Genomic DNA, 17,580 nt, shown 5'->3' on the forward strand with positions numbered 1-17,580 from the left:
GCAGGAGTTGTATCGTTAGACCGTGTAGATGTATTATTATGATTTTTGTGGAGTTGTTTTCCTCCCACTCTTTGGTAGTGAGCTCTTTCAATAAGTGGCTTTGGGAGAGTTATATTGACTTTGTTTCTGCTTATCTTGTTGGTGTGGTCGGTGGGGGTGTGTAACGTTTACAATAGTTTTTACCTAATTACCCCCTTTTTTCCATGGTGACAGTAGGGTTTGATTTATTCCAACATGATGCACAGAGACATGCTATGAAAAACACTTGGACAGTGCAGCCTGTAATTGCTCATAATAGGCAGTGTATGTTGAATATTTTTCTCTAGTCTGAAAAAATTCTGCAGGTGTATCCATTAGTTTGATTAATTGCTTGTAGGAAAAGGTATGGCATATTGAAATTTTAAGCGCTTTACAGTTTTACATGGATATATGTGGTAGATAACTGCTGTTATCTTTCAAGTTGGAAGCACTGCCCAAGGGGAGGGGTTTCTGCACACTTCCATAGGAACCTGATCGAAAACGTCACTTTATCAAAGCTGCCATTGGCCCCTGCACATGTCACTCAGAACAGGTCCCTTCCCACTTCCTGTTCTATAAAACGTGACGTTAGCACTGGTTCGTCTTCTTTTGCCATTTCGCTGGACCCGAGAACCGGAGCTCCGGCTGCACTTTTGGTTTCAGTGTCATTTCACAAAAAGAGCATTTAAGAATAATAAACTTGTTAATATAGTGCCATATATTATGCTTGCTATGTTGGTTTTTTGTCCACAGGCCTTTTTCCTACACAGCAGGGGCACTAGCAGCGGCAGTAAAATCCGAGGCCCAGCTGCCTGGCCTAAGCCTTGGTCTGTCGTAAGAGATCTCATCCACGAGAGGTGCTCCTGCGCCGGCTGTAGTAGATCTCGCTCTCTCAGCTTGCAGGGATCGAGCTCTGCTGCGCTCCACTGTCCGCGGGTACGGCTTCGTTTCTAGGCCCTGCTTCAGCTCGTGACCTACTACCCTCGGACATGAGTTGGTTCCTGACCCACGTGGTGTGTATATATTTAGTTTGTACGACATTGTAGAGATGGTGTGGCATCGCCCCTAGCTGTGCTAGTGGAGCAAGCGGCCAATGCTCCCATATTATGCGGAGAGTACATGAATGGTTTTCCTGAACACCGCACTGTTTATGGTTTGATTGTCATGGTAGAGCCTACTGTTGTCCTGCATTAGCTGTGCTAATAGGTGACAACTGCTCCCGTGTTACGTGGTGGTGCATGATCTGCTTCCTGCACCACACAATGTGTATAGTTGTTATGACAGCACAGTGGAGCTGGCTGCTGTGTACCGTTTAGTGAACATGATTTCTCCTGTGCTGTGCGGAGGCAGCATGAATGTTCCTGCTGCCACACTGTATATACGTATGTCCAGCTGTGGCTACTCAGTTGACTAGCCAGCTGTGTGTTATTCAATGGGTTTGTGGCCCCGCTCCTGCAGGATCAGGGGTTCACAGCCACGTTAATGTGCTGAGGGCGCACAAGTTGCTTGATTTGCCCACGCCATATATTGTGCAAGCAGATATATGGCCTCGCTCCTAGATGCACTAGTAGAGCAGCTGGCCTTGAAGTGAAGGGAGTAAGAGTTTACCTCTGTAGCCCCGCTTTGTATATGCTGATTGCAGACAGTTCCCGATAGAGCATGACTGCAGTCCTCGCTCCTGGACAGCCCAGGTTGGCCCCAAGGGGCCTGTGGCTCCTGTCTGGAGTTGTGTTGCTGAGGCCCCCTAGCGGTCACCTCGGGACAGGCTCCCTTATTAGCTCGCTGCCTCCTCCCTTGCAATGGTTTTGTTATGCAGTAACCCATCCCCCTTGGGCAGTGCTTCCGACGTGAAAGATAACGATAGGTTGCGAATGCAACCACAGTTATCTGAAAAAGGGTTGAAAGGTTGCGTGGGAGTCCTAGCTCCTGGCATAAACGTTTTATAGAACAGGAAGTGGGAAGGGACCTGTTTTGAGTGAAATGCGCAGGGGCCAATGGCAGCTTTGATAGTGATGTTTTTGATCGTGTTCCTACAGAAGTGTGCAGAAACCCCTCCCCCTTGGGCAGTGCTTCCTTTTTCAGATAACCGGGATTGCATTTGCAACCTGTCATTTTTGGTCCAATGCAGGAGTAGGCCAACTAGGCCAGGCAGCATTACAAATCAAGAACTAAAACATTAACAGAGATTCAAGCTCATCTTTAGAAACTAGCACTGCATATATGAAATAAAGCCTAGTTTCTATTTTCCGAGATTGAATCGGCAACATTAGGGTTAAAAGTCAGACCTGCTGCAGTTGTTTTTTGATCAGTCTCAGTCCTCCTTTAGACATTTTACTTTTCAGTGCTACTCATATAAAATAGTATTCAGAAAATAAATTTGGGGTCAATGGCTTTGTATTACGTAGAGGATATTGGTGGACTAGAAACAGGCAGCCTTCTCTTGTCATGCATCACAGGTTAGCCACCTATTTTACACTATTTTACATCAGATAGTAGAACAAATCCTGAATCTACAACTGACAGTATGTTGCCGAGACCCTCTGGTTAATTGCTTTCCCTTAGATAGGAGAGCCTTGCCCTGTGCCAAGTGTGCCCGTGCTGTGGATCGGGGGTTTTGTAGCCATCGTGTTGTATTTGCCGTATGCAGGTCACGCGTCCTTAGGAGTTGTTTTCAGATGTGGTTTTTGGAAACCTTGCCATTTCAGCAACACCTGGGAAACTGACGTGACGAGTAAGCTGATTAGCGTTGTCGCTTCACTGAAGCAAAGGGGAGGTAGCCGAGAGGCATCCACGACTGTAACCCCCTACCTGGAACAGTTACTGGAAACTTTCTGTGTTTCACTTTTTTTTTCTTTCTTTCATGACGTATTACATTTTATTCCTATAATATACTTTGTGAAGGTTCTTCTAAAGGAATCTTGCATGAAACCTTGTCCTCCCATCCATGGACTAAGAGGGAGCTTAATGCACACTTAACAGGAGGAACCGTCATATTGTTCTCTAAGCTGTAGTGCTATTTCATGTTGTTTAATTATTCTTTTTTTTTCTTCTTCTCTAAATGGAGTACACTGGAGTGCACTTTATTGCAAATATTGCTCCTCAGCCCTGTGATGATCCACTAATTATCTCTATGTAATTTCCTAATTTTCCACTTTAATAGAATGGGATGATGAATGCAATAATGGATTGTTTGTATTGTGGAACAGCTATGGGCTTGGCTTGGTTGATGTTTAGAATTGCCGAAATGCAATTGAAAATAAATTAAAGCTTGGCAGCCGGCCTTTTGTTTTTCACATCTCAGGAATCGAAGGAACATGTGAGAGTGAGTTTACTTCTATAGGTTTATTGCTTGTAAGGTAATTTTCCAAGACGGATGGTGTTGCCACAAGAGATGCTGAGTCCTAAGCTTGTACATGAAATGATACCTGAGAACGAAATGTTATAAATCTGTCCAGCAAATAAGGCAGAAATATTAAAAACAACATTTATCCAAAGCTGTGGCTTTCGGGGTTTTCATCTGTGCAGCATGTTATCGTAAGGACCTCAGAAAAATCTGGGAAGATGGACAGCTTTTGATTACAAATCTGCTTTATGAAGGCACCGGTTTATAATACTTGAAGACGTTAATGGATAGTTATCCTTTTCAGCAATATTGCTTTCATATTTACAGTTGAACATTGCTTGATAAAATACAGCATAATCTCTCCACCGCAGTTTTACATGTTTGGAGATCAATTGTTTGAATGCGGTTAGAGGCACACTTCTATCTCTGTGACAATGAGTGTTTTTTCATTGATGCTGCTTTTTTACAAAGACAAATGGCCTCATTATTCCTTGCCTGGAGTGGCCAAGTTGGTGGGCTGTAGAAGTTTAGTAAATGCCTTGTCTGCCTAGACCAAAATAGAGCAATTATGCAAAAGAATGCAGTAATAGGTTTTCAAAAGGACATATGTAATATATTTATATTGGACTTTCATACATGCATACATCCACGCGTATAAACATTGTTATAGGTTTCCCAAACTTTCCCAGCTTGCATAAGGCTTTTGTTTGAGCTTTTTCCTTTGTAAAATATGTATTTGCTTATGTCAGTTACTTATTTAGATATCCGCTGTTGATATACTAGTTTTTTCTTCAGTGTACATTGTTTTATGTATTATTATTTACAATGTAAATAGTTAATAACATAAACTGAGAACTAACTTGCATTTGAAATAAAAAACAAAACATTGCATTTCTATGAACAATACGTACGTTAGTTTCTATAAGTTCTTTCTGCAATTTTGTCAAAATCATCATTCCTTGTGACAGTATTCAATAGAGTTATATTGTTCAGTATGTTAAGTATCTTAACCCAATAATCACATTTTTACCTATAGATCAAAGTGTATTAATGTGTTAAAATGCAATCTGATTGCTTCAGGAATGCAGTCTTCACACCTTTATTTCAATATCAATGTAAACCACAGAACTAAATTTCTTTATTCTGACAAAGCACCAAGACACCGATCTAAATACTGTATTGTTTAGCATTTGATAAAGCACCGCCTGCCAAGCACAAATATAAAGGAATACAATTGAGGTCTGCAGTGAAACTAATACATGACTGCCAAAGCGGTGTCTTCTATATCACTTATTTTACCCTCTGCCTCTCCTCTGCTCCCCAACCATTTTAATAAACAATTAATATTCCACCATGGAATTTATTATAAGGTCAGGTTACATTTAAAATGTTAATTTAAAGATGTTAAATGTACTCCCTTTGTGTCCCTATGATAAAAAACAAAACAAAACATATGATGTTGATTATGCACAATAGAGACTATATGTTTTCATTATAAAAACTCTTGCTTTCTATAGATAATCAGGTTTTATTTGGGATCTATGAATCCTAATATACAACCACAGACATTCAAAACCCTGAACACAGTCTGTTTATTGAAAACAACTTAATAAATTAATCCTAACATTTTACTGGGCAAGACATTGTATTCCTGATGATTTTTGAATTCAGCATGGAAGAGTAACTGAAAATATACTAAGCTTACTATTAATAAAATCCATTACCTTAAATGATCCCCAAAGTTTCAATATTCTGTATAAAACCATTTTAAATTTCAAGTGAAAAGATTGACATTTTTTAATTACATGGTAGATGGGTAAAATAAATTGCTATATTTTGTAATTACTTTCAATTTTCATCTCTCCTTTTCCTTAAAATAAGAAAATACTAGTTCAACAGCTATGGTTTGCTGGCTTAATTTTCCAACAAAGCCCCTATGCATATGGGATTACACAAGAGGGAAATCAAGGTAGCCAGCACCACACTGCCATGTTTCCGTTCAGCGATAAAGTGAAATTACACAGTTTAAGGATCCCCCCCCCCCGCCCCCCCCTTTTCATTTAACTGCTTTGAATGGTAGTAATGTTCCACTGTCGTTATAAAATCACTCTAAAGTGCCTAGAAAAGCCATAAGACAAAATTAATGTAGAAAAGGTCCCTACAGTCTTTACTTTTTCATTAAGAAGTCATGCCGCAGCATGGTTCATTGCTTAATCTAACTAATCTCGGGGTCAGCTATAGTGCAAATCAGAATGAGAGAGGCTACAAACCCAGTTCACTGTCAGCAATACTGTAAACATTCCAGCTCCCATCCCCAAGCACAAGAAGCGGCTATCCCCCGCGACACTGCCTCCGCTTTCAATTCTCTACATTGCTGCAGATCACTCTGCCGTATCAGATTAGGACACTTTTGATGCTCCAATGGATACACCAAATTTATTGACACTTTCCTCCTCAAGGGAACCTGGGTTGTTCTCCATCAAGTAAGCATAGCAAGTATAAGCAAGCAACGTATATTAAAAGTGGCACAAGTCTAGTGAGGTAGAGAGAGAGAACAAACCCATGGAACCTCCTTTCCAGCAGCCCCAAAACAAGGGGGTTTCACATTCAGAGAGTGGAATCTGTTGAACTTGTGGGAGAAGGAACAAATGACCATCTTGCAAGGGGCCTGGAACCACACTGAGAGCCAGAACGTGGAGACGTGCCTTTCAAAATGGCTTAAGAACCCTCAGGAGACGATGGGTTGGACATCTGCTCTTGAGGCCTTCCTTATGGCTTTCACAAGGTACTATAAAGCCTGGCCTTGAAGACACATTTTTTTCTGGCAAGTGATCCAAAGATGACAAACAGCTGTTGTGCCTCCTGCTAAGAACCGCCTCGCATCGCCATACTTTATTTAATACTTGCCATCAATCAGGAATAGGAATCAAGGCCCTAGCCCCTGTTACCAATAGTAGAGAGGATATATATGCAGTAATGGATTTGGAGAGGGAATGACAATGTTTTTTTTCTTCTAGAGAGAGCCACACTTATTCTTCAAAATAATTAAATGCGACACATTTGGAGTATGTTTCAAATGTTGCAAGCACACTTTTATGTGGTTTTGCTTCAAAGAGACTGTTGAGCTAACTGAGTCCATGTCATATGTTAGTGTGGCTTTCTCCATATCATTCAGTTCTAGTATTCAGTTGAACTTTGTATGTCAACATAAGTAGTTTGTGTGTTCAAGCACTTCAAGCTTCAATTTACTTTTGCAACTTTTTTTTTTAAGATCTTAAAAGTCGTTCACTTTGAAAGGCAGAATTAACATTAATTTTCAAATTTAACTGATGCTAGGTGATCCAAAAGTACATTTAAGTTGTTTACAACATTATACAGTGTAGTGAATTCACAAGTATGTATTTATATACTATAGAAGTACATTATTTTGTGTCTGTAACACCCCCCCCCCCAAGAAGGCATATTGCATCTTTCTCAGATTGTACTTTCCTTCAAAATACTCAAGGGTTAAAAAAACAGCAATGCAAAAATGCTGTACAATAAAGCTGTCTGTAGTTCAAGCATCCATACCATTTTTTATTAAAATACTAAAATGATTTTTATCAGGGACCATTAAGTGCTGTTAGTCTCACTGTTTTTGCTTTCATCTCCCAAGAGCTTCAAAAAAATCAGTTCCAGAAGGAAGGCCTGAAAAATCTTTTCATCTTTTTTCTTTTCTTTATTCTATTCTTCTTTCCTGCCTGGCAGCTTATTGAATAAGACTGGTCATTGCTGCAGCTCTTTCATTTCCTGTCCGTATGTGTGGACAGTGTGTTCATGGAGCAGGTCATTCCCTTGGTACTGCATTGAAACAGGTGGCTGCATCATCTTTGCTGCGTATGCTTGATATTCTGTGTCCTAATTAGAAGATCGAGACACAGAGACAAATAACAGACATTACTTTGTGTGTTCTTGCATTTGGAACAGTGACAGGAATGCACTTTTATTTTATTTTTCGTTTCTTTACTCCTTAATTTGGATGGTCTAATTCTTTTCCTACCAACTCCAGTAACGCTATTGTGAATTCCAGGATTTTTGAAATGTCAATTGTCCTCCAAGCCTTTTGTTAATAGTGGGGGTTGCCAAGGTTTCAGTACCAGCAGGCCATAGGTGATATCTGCCAGTGTAAGGCATGTTTGGTCAACAAATTAAATTCTTTGTGCGATACAGTAGATTTCTTCCACCAGTACGCTGAGCATATTTTAAAATAGATGAAGTGCTGGTTTATTAATGTGATCAACTGTCTTCCTAAAATTGGAGAAACAATAATTTAACTTCAGCTCATGAGTTAAGTTCAGACTCATGACCTATTCAACCTTAATTGTTAAAAAAGAATCAGAATTTCATTCATGGTTCTGATCCTCTGCACTTGACTAATGTGAAGAGAATGCCTTCTGTAATTAATGTTGTGTGACCAATAGGAGAAGAACACAGGCAATGTGGTTTTGTGGTTTGTGCACTATTGCTTTTCATTTAGCCTCTGAGACAGTTGAACCACATTTAAAATAAATGCTTTTGACTATGTTTAGACTTCAGACACAAGGGAGAAAAACAGATCAAGATACAGATAATCCTTTTTATTTTGGGTTAGAATGCTCACCATATTGTTTCGGTTTAAAAGATCAGGGGTTGTTATCATGATAAACATGCTGTAGCATATCAGATTATACAGTTTTATACCCACTGCCAGCTTTTAATGAGTGATACTTATGTAATATTGGATATATGGTTAGAGCTTGCGTGCTTTTACATGTTAATTAGGGTCTTTCATCTCTATTCACTGTTAGCTGCCTATGCATTTTACATTTATTGCAATTTGACATTTTGCGATGTTGATGACCTCAGTGAAGAGAGTTCTGTCCCCATTCTATAATGTATGCTGCAGAAAAAATAAAAGAAGAATAAAATAAAAAAAAATAATGCGGATGTCTCTCAAGTGAAGTCGAGACATAAGAGATGAAGGATCCAATTAACCAGCTGATTGATGTGTCATTGCAAAGGTCTTACAAGTGCCTTACAACTGGCAGCACAACTGACACTGTTCACACTGTCTCCTGCCCTGGCTCAGCCTGTATTTTTTAAATTAATCATGAGCACTGATTGCTACATTCCAAAGATCAAACGGTTGTAAAGCTTTCGGCAGACGCTGGAGTCGAAAGCCATGCCGTCGATGGGTAGTGCGTTTCTTTCCATTAGTGTCTTTGTGAGATTTGGTCCCCTATTCATTTATTTATTTGTTTTTTTGTTGTATTAGTTCTGGGAAGGAGTTTTGTTGTTGTTTTTTTGCTTCATTATTTAAATCTTTGTCTTTAATTGTAATATTCTGAAATGCTTTTTGCATTCATGTCTTCAAAAACATTTGTAAAGACATACCGTGTGTGTGCTTTAATTATTTACTTAAATAAGGCAATCAAATTCCACATAAACATTAAGATCTGTTATGAGATTCAGCTTGGGGATGGGGTATATGTGCATAATAATAACTGATGTTTATTAACTATGGAGTTAGTTGGGTTTTGGTTTAAGCACTAATAACATACAAAAGATACCTCATTTTTTAAAAGCTATAGGCCTTTATGGATTTTTAAATTATTAGCCAGTTGTCTGATTAGCAGCTGTTTAATGCTTTGTGAAATTGGAAGGATTAAAACTGTCTTTACCTAAGGCATGAACTTTTTCAATTTTATTTTTTTCATTTGGCATCCCTGTAAAATTATTTTGACCCATATGTTTCTTTAATTAAACCCAGGAAAGGGGTCTTTTTTGTTTTTTGTTTTACTGTCCTATCTTGATTGAGTTGCCAAACCAGTTTCGGCCTATATTTTTAATTGACATTCATAAGTCAGCTTGTGAATTTCTCTTCTGCAATCCTCCTTTAATTCACATTTTATTCTTGTAGTTGCCTAATTTAGCCTTAATTAGGAGAATATTGCAGTGGATCATCTCTATTAATAACTATTTCAGTGAGACGTGTCCTGAAAAATATTCTCGAGGTAATTTAGCCATGTACAAAATGTATAGTCTCTCATTTTATACCTTAATTAATTGTATAGATAACTTCTTTAATAGTGTATATGTGTATATATATATATATATATATATATATATATATATATATATATATATATATATATATATATATATATATATATATATATATAATTTTATTTTTTTCTTAATTAGGATATGGAAATTTGAATAAAGACAGAGAGAGAATACAACTAAAAACCCTGTTAAGTCTGTTGATAAATTAATAATAATATAATTGGGGAGGGACATTTATAGTGCATAATTTGATGTGCTTTGGTAAGCTTTCTTTGACAGCCACAAGCACCAGAATCCCCATTTCACTAAGTACAGGAGCCTCCTCTAGACACCGGATGCGTCCATCACATTGATTAATCTATACATTTCGACAGATCTTTATGCTTCCCCATGTACACTTTCAAACTGGAAATTGGCTTGTTGAAATCAGCACAACAAAGAAAATAGGCCATAGATTTATAAGGAAGATGGTTTTATATACAGTATTCTAGTCAAAGCCTTTTTTAAATGTTTTACTACTTTGTCTTTGTTCTTGGTGAAATGTCACAGACCGTTCAGCACCAGACACAAGCACTTACGTCGATTTAGTGTAGATTTGTTTTTCCAAAAAAATTGTTAAAAAAAATGTATATATTTACCTATAATTTCTGTTTTGTTTTAAAAAACCAACAAATTAGTAATATGTTACTTTAAAAATAAATATTAACTAGCACATTCATCACTGCCAAAGACTGACAGGAAAGTGTTTTTCATAATGTATTTTTATTTCTGTGGATTGTATAAACATAACTTATTGCTTGTTATTGTGAGTACTGCAATTAAAGTAGAATTATGGGTTGCATTTGCCAAGCAGTAAAACAGTCTCTGAAGATCAAGAGTGGCTTTGGATCACTCTGTTGTGTGTATTTTGAAACGTTGCATACAGAATTGAATCTGTATACGGTTTAAATGTTAACACGGCCTGTAGATTGTAGATTTGAAATGGCTTGCCGTTTTATATAAAATGCTTGTTAAATCAATTAACCTCTATCACAAATGTCGGAGACAAGCCTATTTCTTTGAGAGCACTCTGCATGACCATCAATACAATTGAACAACCTTTTCAGAAGAAAACAGACTGAAGATTCCTGTTAAAAAACAGGAAATATTAAAAAAATATTTTATTTAAAAAAAAATGAAGCCTTCTTGACAGATTTGATTGTATCGATGCAACCATGCCATTCATTAGCAGATATTTTCCTATGTATTCTCATGTTTCAGTTTTTGAGCTGTCTTTAAAAGCCAGTTGTTTCGTTACTGTCCTGGATTAAAATTTAAATGGAGGGGGAACATTGTCTAAAGCATATACTCTAAGTGTTATGCTGTTGTTATGATCAGACATGCTGAATTTGAATGGTCACATAGTGAGGAACTGATTTTCAAATGGTCTTGAGTGATGGAATAACATTTATAGTATCTCTTGACTGTTGATATCTAAAATATATAGCCTAATCCTGTTACATTTGAAATGTAATACATAAGCCCAGCATGTTCATTATGAAACCCTAGAATAACATTCACATGTAGAAATCAAAAATACATTTCTTTTTAGTTATATGTACTGCATATTTGTTAGGTCTCTAGTGGTACATGTGTGATTGAATCGTGGAACTAGAAACATCATTAAATCCATAAACTGACATGAAATGGACATTGGATCATGTCCTTTTGTGTTACATGCACAATATTGTATTTCCCTATTGCATTTCTCAGAATGTAGTACAAATGTTGAAAATAATGCAAAATCCTGCAGAAGCTGCTGGCTTCCCTGGTTCAAGCTCAGACCTGATTATGAAATGCTGCAGTCAGACTGCATATAGACACTGGGGGGCAAAATGCAACCACAACAAAAAGCACTGTTCTCATGCCTCACACCCATCACACTACGACTTCACACAGGTCTGCCACTCTTCATAGTGCTTAATCTTGGAGACAGTGTGTTGTTGCTGAAGGGAGACTTGTCCCAATAGGTTTGGTAATGTGTGTGTGTGTATGTGTGTTTGAGTTTATATATGTGATATGTAGGATCGACTTCTATTTTTGACTTCTGTGTTTCCTACAGTGACTTAGGTTTCTTCTGAATTTGCGGTAGGTATTTAATGAGGCTTTTATAGTCAATTGAGAGGGGGGATATAAAAAAGAAAATTCAAGAGTCTTGATTTATTGAGTAGAATGGCTTGGCACTCTACTGATGCACAGCAGTTGGTATTCCATGTAAAAGAAAGCTTTTGTTGGGTATAAATTAAGTCTTAAAGACCTCCAAAAGCTTACGTCTGTCGATGCTCTACAGGGAAGGAACCATCTCTGAGGAAGGATAGCAGATCTGTTCAGAGGATAAAGCTCAGCAAATGCTTGCCTGCATGCTTGGGGTTAATATAAGATTGGAAACACCTGCCACGCATGAAAGTTGTATAAATCGGATGTGCTGTGCATGACTGAATAATTTGTAATGCAAATGAAATAAGTGACATGCATTCTCCAATGTGTAGCTGCTGGAGAGACCCTTTTGCCAGTGCATTTCAGTCACAGTTTGTCAAGACAGCAGATCTCACAGACTTATGCAGCTGAAGGCTAATAAAGCAGGGGGAGTTGGCTGTCAGGTGCTTCCACATCCAAGACTGCATAGATTTGATGTTTGACAAAGATCCATTTTAAGACTGAGCCCCCCTCCTCAACCCCACCCTCCCACCAAAAAACTGAATTTGCACTGACAAAGGCACAGGATGAGCTGGAAACCAGTGCTGTCAGAATACTGTATGTTTACACCGTCACGTTGTTGTGGATTTCAAGGTATCAGCTCTTATAACTTTTAAATCTCTTTTCAATCTGTAAAGCGCTCTGTGGCTACCCTGTGATGGGAGCTGTACTAAATAAAAATTGATTCATTGGAAAAAATTGATTGTTGCTTCGTTCAAGCTCTTACGAGATTTGTGAGGTTCATTAGCAGCTTGGTCTACATCATCTGAGATCTGACTGAGATCCTCTTTTGTCTCTTGACCTAAATGGAAAAATACACATACTGCAAGGAAATGAGAAGTGGTGGGGAAGTAGACAGTAAATTAGTATTTTATATTTGAAAAAAATAATAATAATGGTTGATAAATAGCAGAAATTGGATGTATAAACAATATAAAGGAGATTGATGGAGCAAAGCCAGATTCACACTCATTAAATCTCTTCAAAGAAAATGTAAACTCTTTGAAGAAAGATTTCCTTGTTTTTTTTTATTATTGATAAAACTCAAGGATTTTGGAGAAGTTTTTCAGACCAGATCTCAACAGACATGTATTGCCTAGTCTTTGCTTACTTTTAAACACCCTACAGCTATCAATTTAAGATAACCACTGTTCTCCAACACTGGGTATCCTCACAGCTGCAGTTTGCAAACCCAGTTACGTCTGGGTTTGGACCAAATGTCTGAATACAGTTGAGGCAGCATAAACATTGTCTTTAGCAAGAATCCCTCTACCACTAACTAGAGGACTGCACTGTAGAAACTCATGGCTCTTGTCTACTGTAATATGTGGGATTTAATCAACTTTCTGAGTGTAGGACATCCCTAAGTGTGTGTAATATTATAACCAAATTGCATCATGTTGTTTCCTGTTAACTGTAAAATAATAAAGAGGGGTATTTGACTTGTTACTCATGGAGCACGTCTTACAGACTTTGAAGCTTGTTTTCTGCCAATCTGTTCTTTGACATCTATTATTTGCTTTGTAGAGTTATAATGGCTATATAGCTCTCGTTTTATTTGCAGTCTTGGGGATCAGTGCAGGTCAAGTTTGGAAGATTGCTCCACACCTCTACAAGTGTCGTGTTTGATGGCTCCCAGGGCGACCTGTCAGTTTAAGGACAGAAGTGCATTAAGCAGAAAGCACTCCATGCAAAATGCAGGGAGTCTAAAGTGTTTCCTGATACAAATGACTACCACGAAAATAAATTGCTCTTTAATTTCAAAGGTTTTACAGATCAAATTAAATTAGATTCAAGATGATGATCTCTACTCTCATTATCTACGTCTTAAAACGAAATATAATTACTCTTCCATTAAAATAATGCAGCGGGGAGGGGGAAGGATTTATTTTGGGTTGTTTATTTTGATTTGACTCACCAGCACACTTTATATAATAAATATCACCTCCTTTCACCACATAGACTATAAACCCACCTATTTATGAGCCCAGCACAGTGTCCACCCCTACATAGTGACACAACATGTACAGTGCAAAGAACTAAGTGAATGTAAAATACATTTATTTACATACATACATAAATATCAAGTACGTGAAAGAATATGGTTAACATGTTTTCCTTAATGTAATCTAGATGATCTTAGTAAGTTATAAGAAAGGCTAAAAGGATTGTTAGTGAAACACATAGCACATACTAGGTTTAGACCTTGTTTAAAATAGTGTTTAGTGGTCACCATGTTACAAAGAGGAAATTAATGCTCTGGAAAATAGTTTAGCAAACAGAGAGCAGTATAATTCAGTATTTAAATTGGAAGCACTTTGTTACACACAGAGCTGTGGAGGCTTTGAAGATAACTACCCAGCCATATAGCTGATGCTGATGAGTCCTTTTTAGAAATAGCATTGTGAAATTCTGGGATTGATTTGTTACTGAAAAACAATGATCAAGATGGTCAAAATGGGTTCCTAAATCATTAATAGATTATCTGTTGTGGATCTCATAACTCCATTATGTTTTTTAGATGCTGACATCCATGTACTTAAGTTTGAATACTTCGGTGTAGGAACATTGTAAATCGAAAAGACTTCTCTTGTTTGATCAATAATCATCATCGTACTTATAAAATCAGCCTTTTATTCATCAAGTCAACGCTGTTTGAATGTCAGCTATATATCCAAACGTATTGCATGAATTATCTCTGAAGAGGTATATTTAACAATTCAGGCACAGCTGACCTTTCCTATCTCCAGCTCACCTGTCCACATCTTTCGTGAAGTGTCAAGTATATTTCGATTTGTAGTTTTGTATAACAGTTGTGTAAGTTCAATTTTTTTTTGTTTTGTTTGTTGGTTGTAAAGCAAAATAGTTGACTTGCCTCAGAAATTATTGCTTGTATCATTATATGTATATATTGTACATGCGTATTTGATTTTACAATTCTTATTGCGATTGTTCATAGTGCTGCAGTTTTCAGGAAATGGTTGTTGTCCTGTGTAAGAGTTTATTAGTAATTCATTCATTTTTCATTAGCTGAGGTTTTTAGATTTCTAAATCTCCTAACATTGTCTGTTAATTAATCTTTTGTTTTATTATTAGTCAATATTGTTTTTGCTTTACTCACATTTAATGTGATGTCTTGATGTTAAAGGAGTTTCACATCTCGTTACCTTGTATTTATAGAGGCTGTCACATCAATTGTCAGCAAAATGGGCAATGAAAAATATAATTTGTCTTGAACATTTAATCATGAATGTGATGGATGGTGCTTCATTCATCATATAGTTGCCTATACCTTTGATTTTACCTACATTTTAGATAAATCCTGATGATACTACCATAAATATATTGTAAAGGTTTTCTTTCCAAATCATTTTTTTTGCTTTAAATGGTAAAACATTATTGCTAGATTTGTGCTTTAATTTTTTTTTTTTTTTCTAGCAGCACTCTAAAACTTTTGAAATCATACAGCCCTGCAGATAAAAAAAAATAAAACATCTGCTTGAGCATTACTAAAATATGATCTCAGTGGAAATAAATAAATAAATAAATCTGTTACTCTAAATACTTTTAATCCATGGCTAGTTTGATCTAATCGTTTGAGTAGAGGAAGATTAGTGTTAACCAAAAGCTGAAATAAACATTAAACTGGATCAGCTCACTGCTCCTTGTCATAAGGTTTTGTTATTGTGTGAATGATGTACTGATTTCCCATTGCTGCACTGAAGGAGAGAGTAACCTCATTTCTAATTTTAATGCAAGGATATATCAACTATCCTAGAGATGCCTAGGATCTGCATTCACTTTTGGAGGATGATAACAGCAGTGAATGATAAGAGATGCACACTTCAGCAGTGAAAGGTGAAAAGTGCAGAAGTGATTTTGTATTATTTTTGAAAACGTCTTTCTTTAAACATTGACCTTTTCGTTTCTTTATTTGTACACTTCCATGTTAGTGCTAACAGGATTGTTGAGGGGAAACATTGAGTTTGAAACTTTGAGATCAAACATCTGTCATGTACTGAATTTTACTGATATTGGTACGTAGGCAAAGATTTACTTTATAATTTATGTCCTAATAAACTCACAGGTTAAGTAACAAATTAACAATTTGATTGAGATGTTGTGTTTAATGTTTGTCTAATATTTTTTGATTCTTGCCAAATAAATGATTTGTCCAACTTAATGTATTCATGATTTTTACATTTGGTAACTTCTGTGGGTACATGAAGTGAAATCAGTTTTCAAATTTCTTCATGTTATGCCAGGAATATTTGGACATATTTTTTTTCCACTTCTTTCTATAAGTATAAAAATGAATGTAACGATTGCTGAGAAATGCTTTGTGTTCATAGATATAGAAAAGTGAATTTGCCAACAGCAGTGGAGTTCGGCAAACTGACAAGGATAACTGAATACAGAGCAATAGATTCTGAGGGGTCAAAGGTAAAGTGCTGTTTTATGCACAGGTAGCATAGGCAGCTGCCTTCGGGGGGCTGTTTATTTTTTGCATATACACTACCGTTCAAAAGTTTGGGGTCACTTAGAAATGTCCTTGTTTTCAATTAAAACATACATTAAATGAGTTTGAATAGGAAATGTAGCAAAATTAATAGGAAATATAGTAATTGACATTGTTAGAAATAATTATTTTTAATTGAAATAATTGTGTCCTTCAAACTTTGCTTTCATAAAAGAATCCTCCATTTGCAGCAATTACAGCCTTGCAGACCTTTGGCATTCTAGTTGTCAATTTGTTGAGGTAACTAAAGAGATTTCACCCTTTGCTTCCTGAAGCACCTCCCACAAGTTGGATGGGCTTGATGGGCACTTCTTACGTACCATACGGTCAAGCTGCTCCCACAACAGCTCAATATGGTTGTGACTGTGCTGACCACTCCATTATAGACAGAATACCAGCTGACTGCTTCTTCACTAAATAGTTCTTGCATAGTTTGGAGCTGTGCTTTGGGTCATTGTCCTGTTGTAGGAGGAAACTGGCTCCAATCAAGGGCCGTCCACAGGGTATGGCATGGCGTTGCAAAATTGAGTAATAGCCTTCCTTCTTCAAGATCCCTTTAACCCTGTACAAATCTCCCACTTTACCACCACCAAAGCAACACCAGACCATCACATTGCCTCCACCATGCTTGACAGATGCCGTCAAGCACTCCTCCAGCATCTTTTCATTTGGTCTGCGTCTCACGAATGTTCTTCTTTGTGATCCAACCACCTCGAACACCTCAAACTCGTCTACAACATAAGAAAGTTTACAAATGAGAGGAGGCCATTCAACCCATCATGCTCGTTTGTTGTCCATTAATAACTAAGTGATCCAAGGATCCTATCCAGTCTATTTTGAAATGGTCCCAAATTTTCAGCTTCAACCACATCGCTGGGGAGTTTGTTCCAGATTTTGACAACTCTCTGTGTGAAGAAGTGTCTCCTGTTTTCCGTCTTGAATGCCTTGAAGCCCAATTTCCTTTTGTGTCCCCGGGTCCGTGTCTCCGCTCATCTGGAAAAGCTCCTCTGGTTTGATGTGGTTGATGCCTTTCATTTATTTGAAGACTTGAATCAAGTCCCCACGTAGTCTCCTCTGTTCCAGGGTGAAAAGGTTCAGTTCCCTCAGTCTCTCAGTAGGACTTTCCCTTCAGACCTGGAATGAGTCTGGTTGCTCTCCTCTGAACTGCCTCTAGAGCAGCGATATCTTTCTTGAAGTGTGGAGCCCAGAACTGTACACAGTATCCAGATGAGCTCTAACTAGTGCATTGTACAGTCTGAACATTACTGCCCTTGTTCTAAATTCTACACTTATAACAATATACCCTAACATCCTGTTTGCCTTTTTTATTGCTTCCCCACATTGTTTGGATGGAGAAAGTGAGGAGTCCATGTAGACTCGG

The 17,580-nt window shown here is 37.4% G+C and overlaps 1 protein-coding gene across 1 annotated transcript in view; it reads left to right on the forward strand.

The window, feature by feature from the left end:
- klhl29 (kelch like family member 29) overlaps positions 1 to 17,580 on the forward strand; it is a 202,132-nt gene that overhangs the window by 45,749 nt on the left and 138,803 nt on the right. The window lies entirely within an intron of this gene.

The sequence above is a fragment of the Amia ocellicauda genome, chromosome 1, assembly GCF_036373705.1.
Source record: "Amia ocellicauda isolate fAmiCal2 chromosome 1, fAmiCal2.hap1, whole genome shotgun sequence".
NCBI lineage: Eukaryota > Metazoa > Chordata > Actinopteri > Amiiformes > Amiidae > Amia > Amia ocellicauda.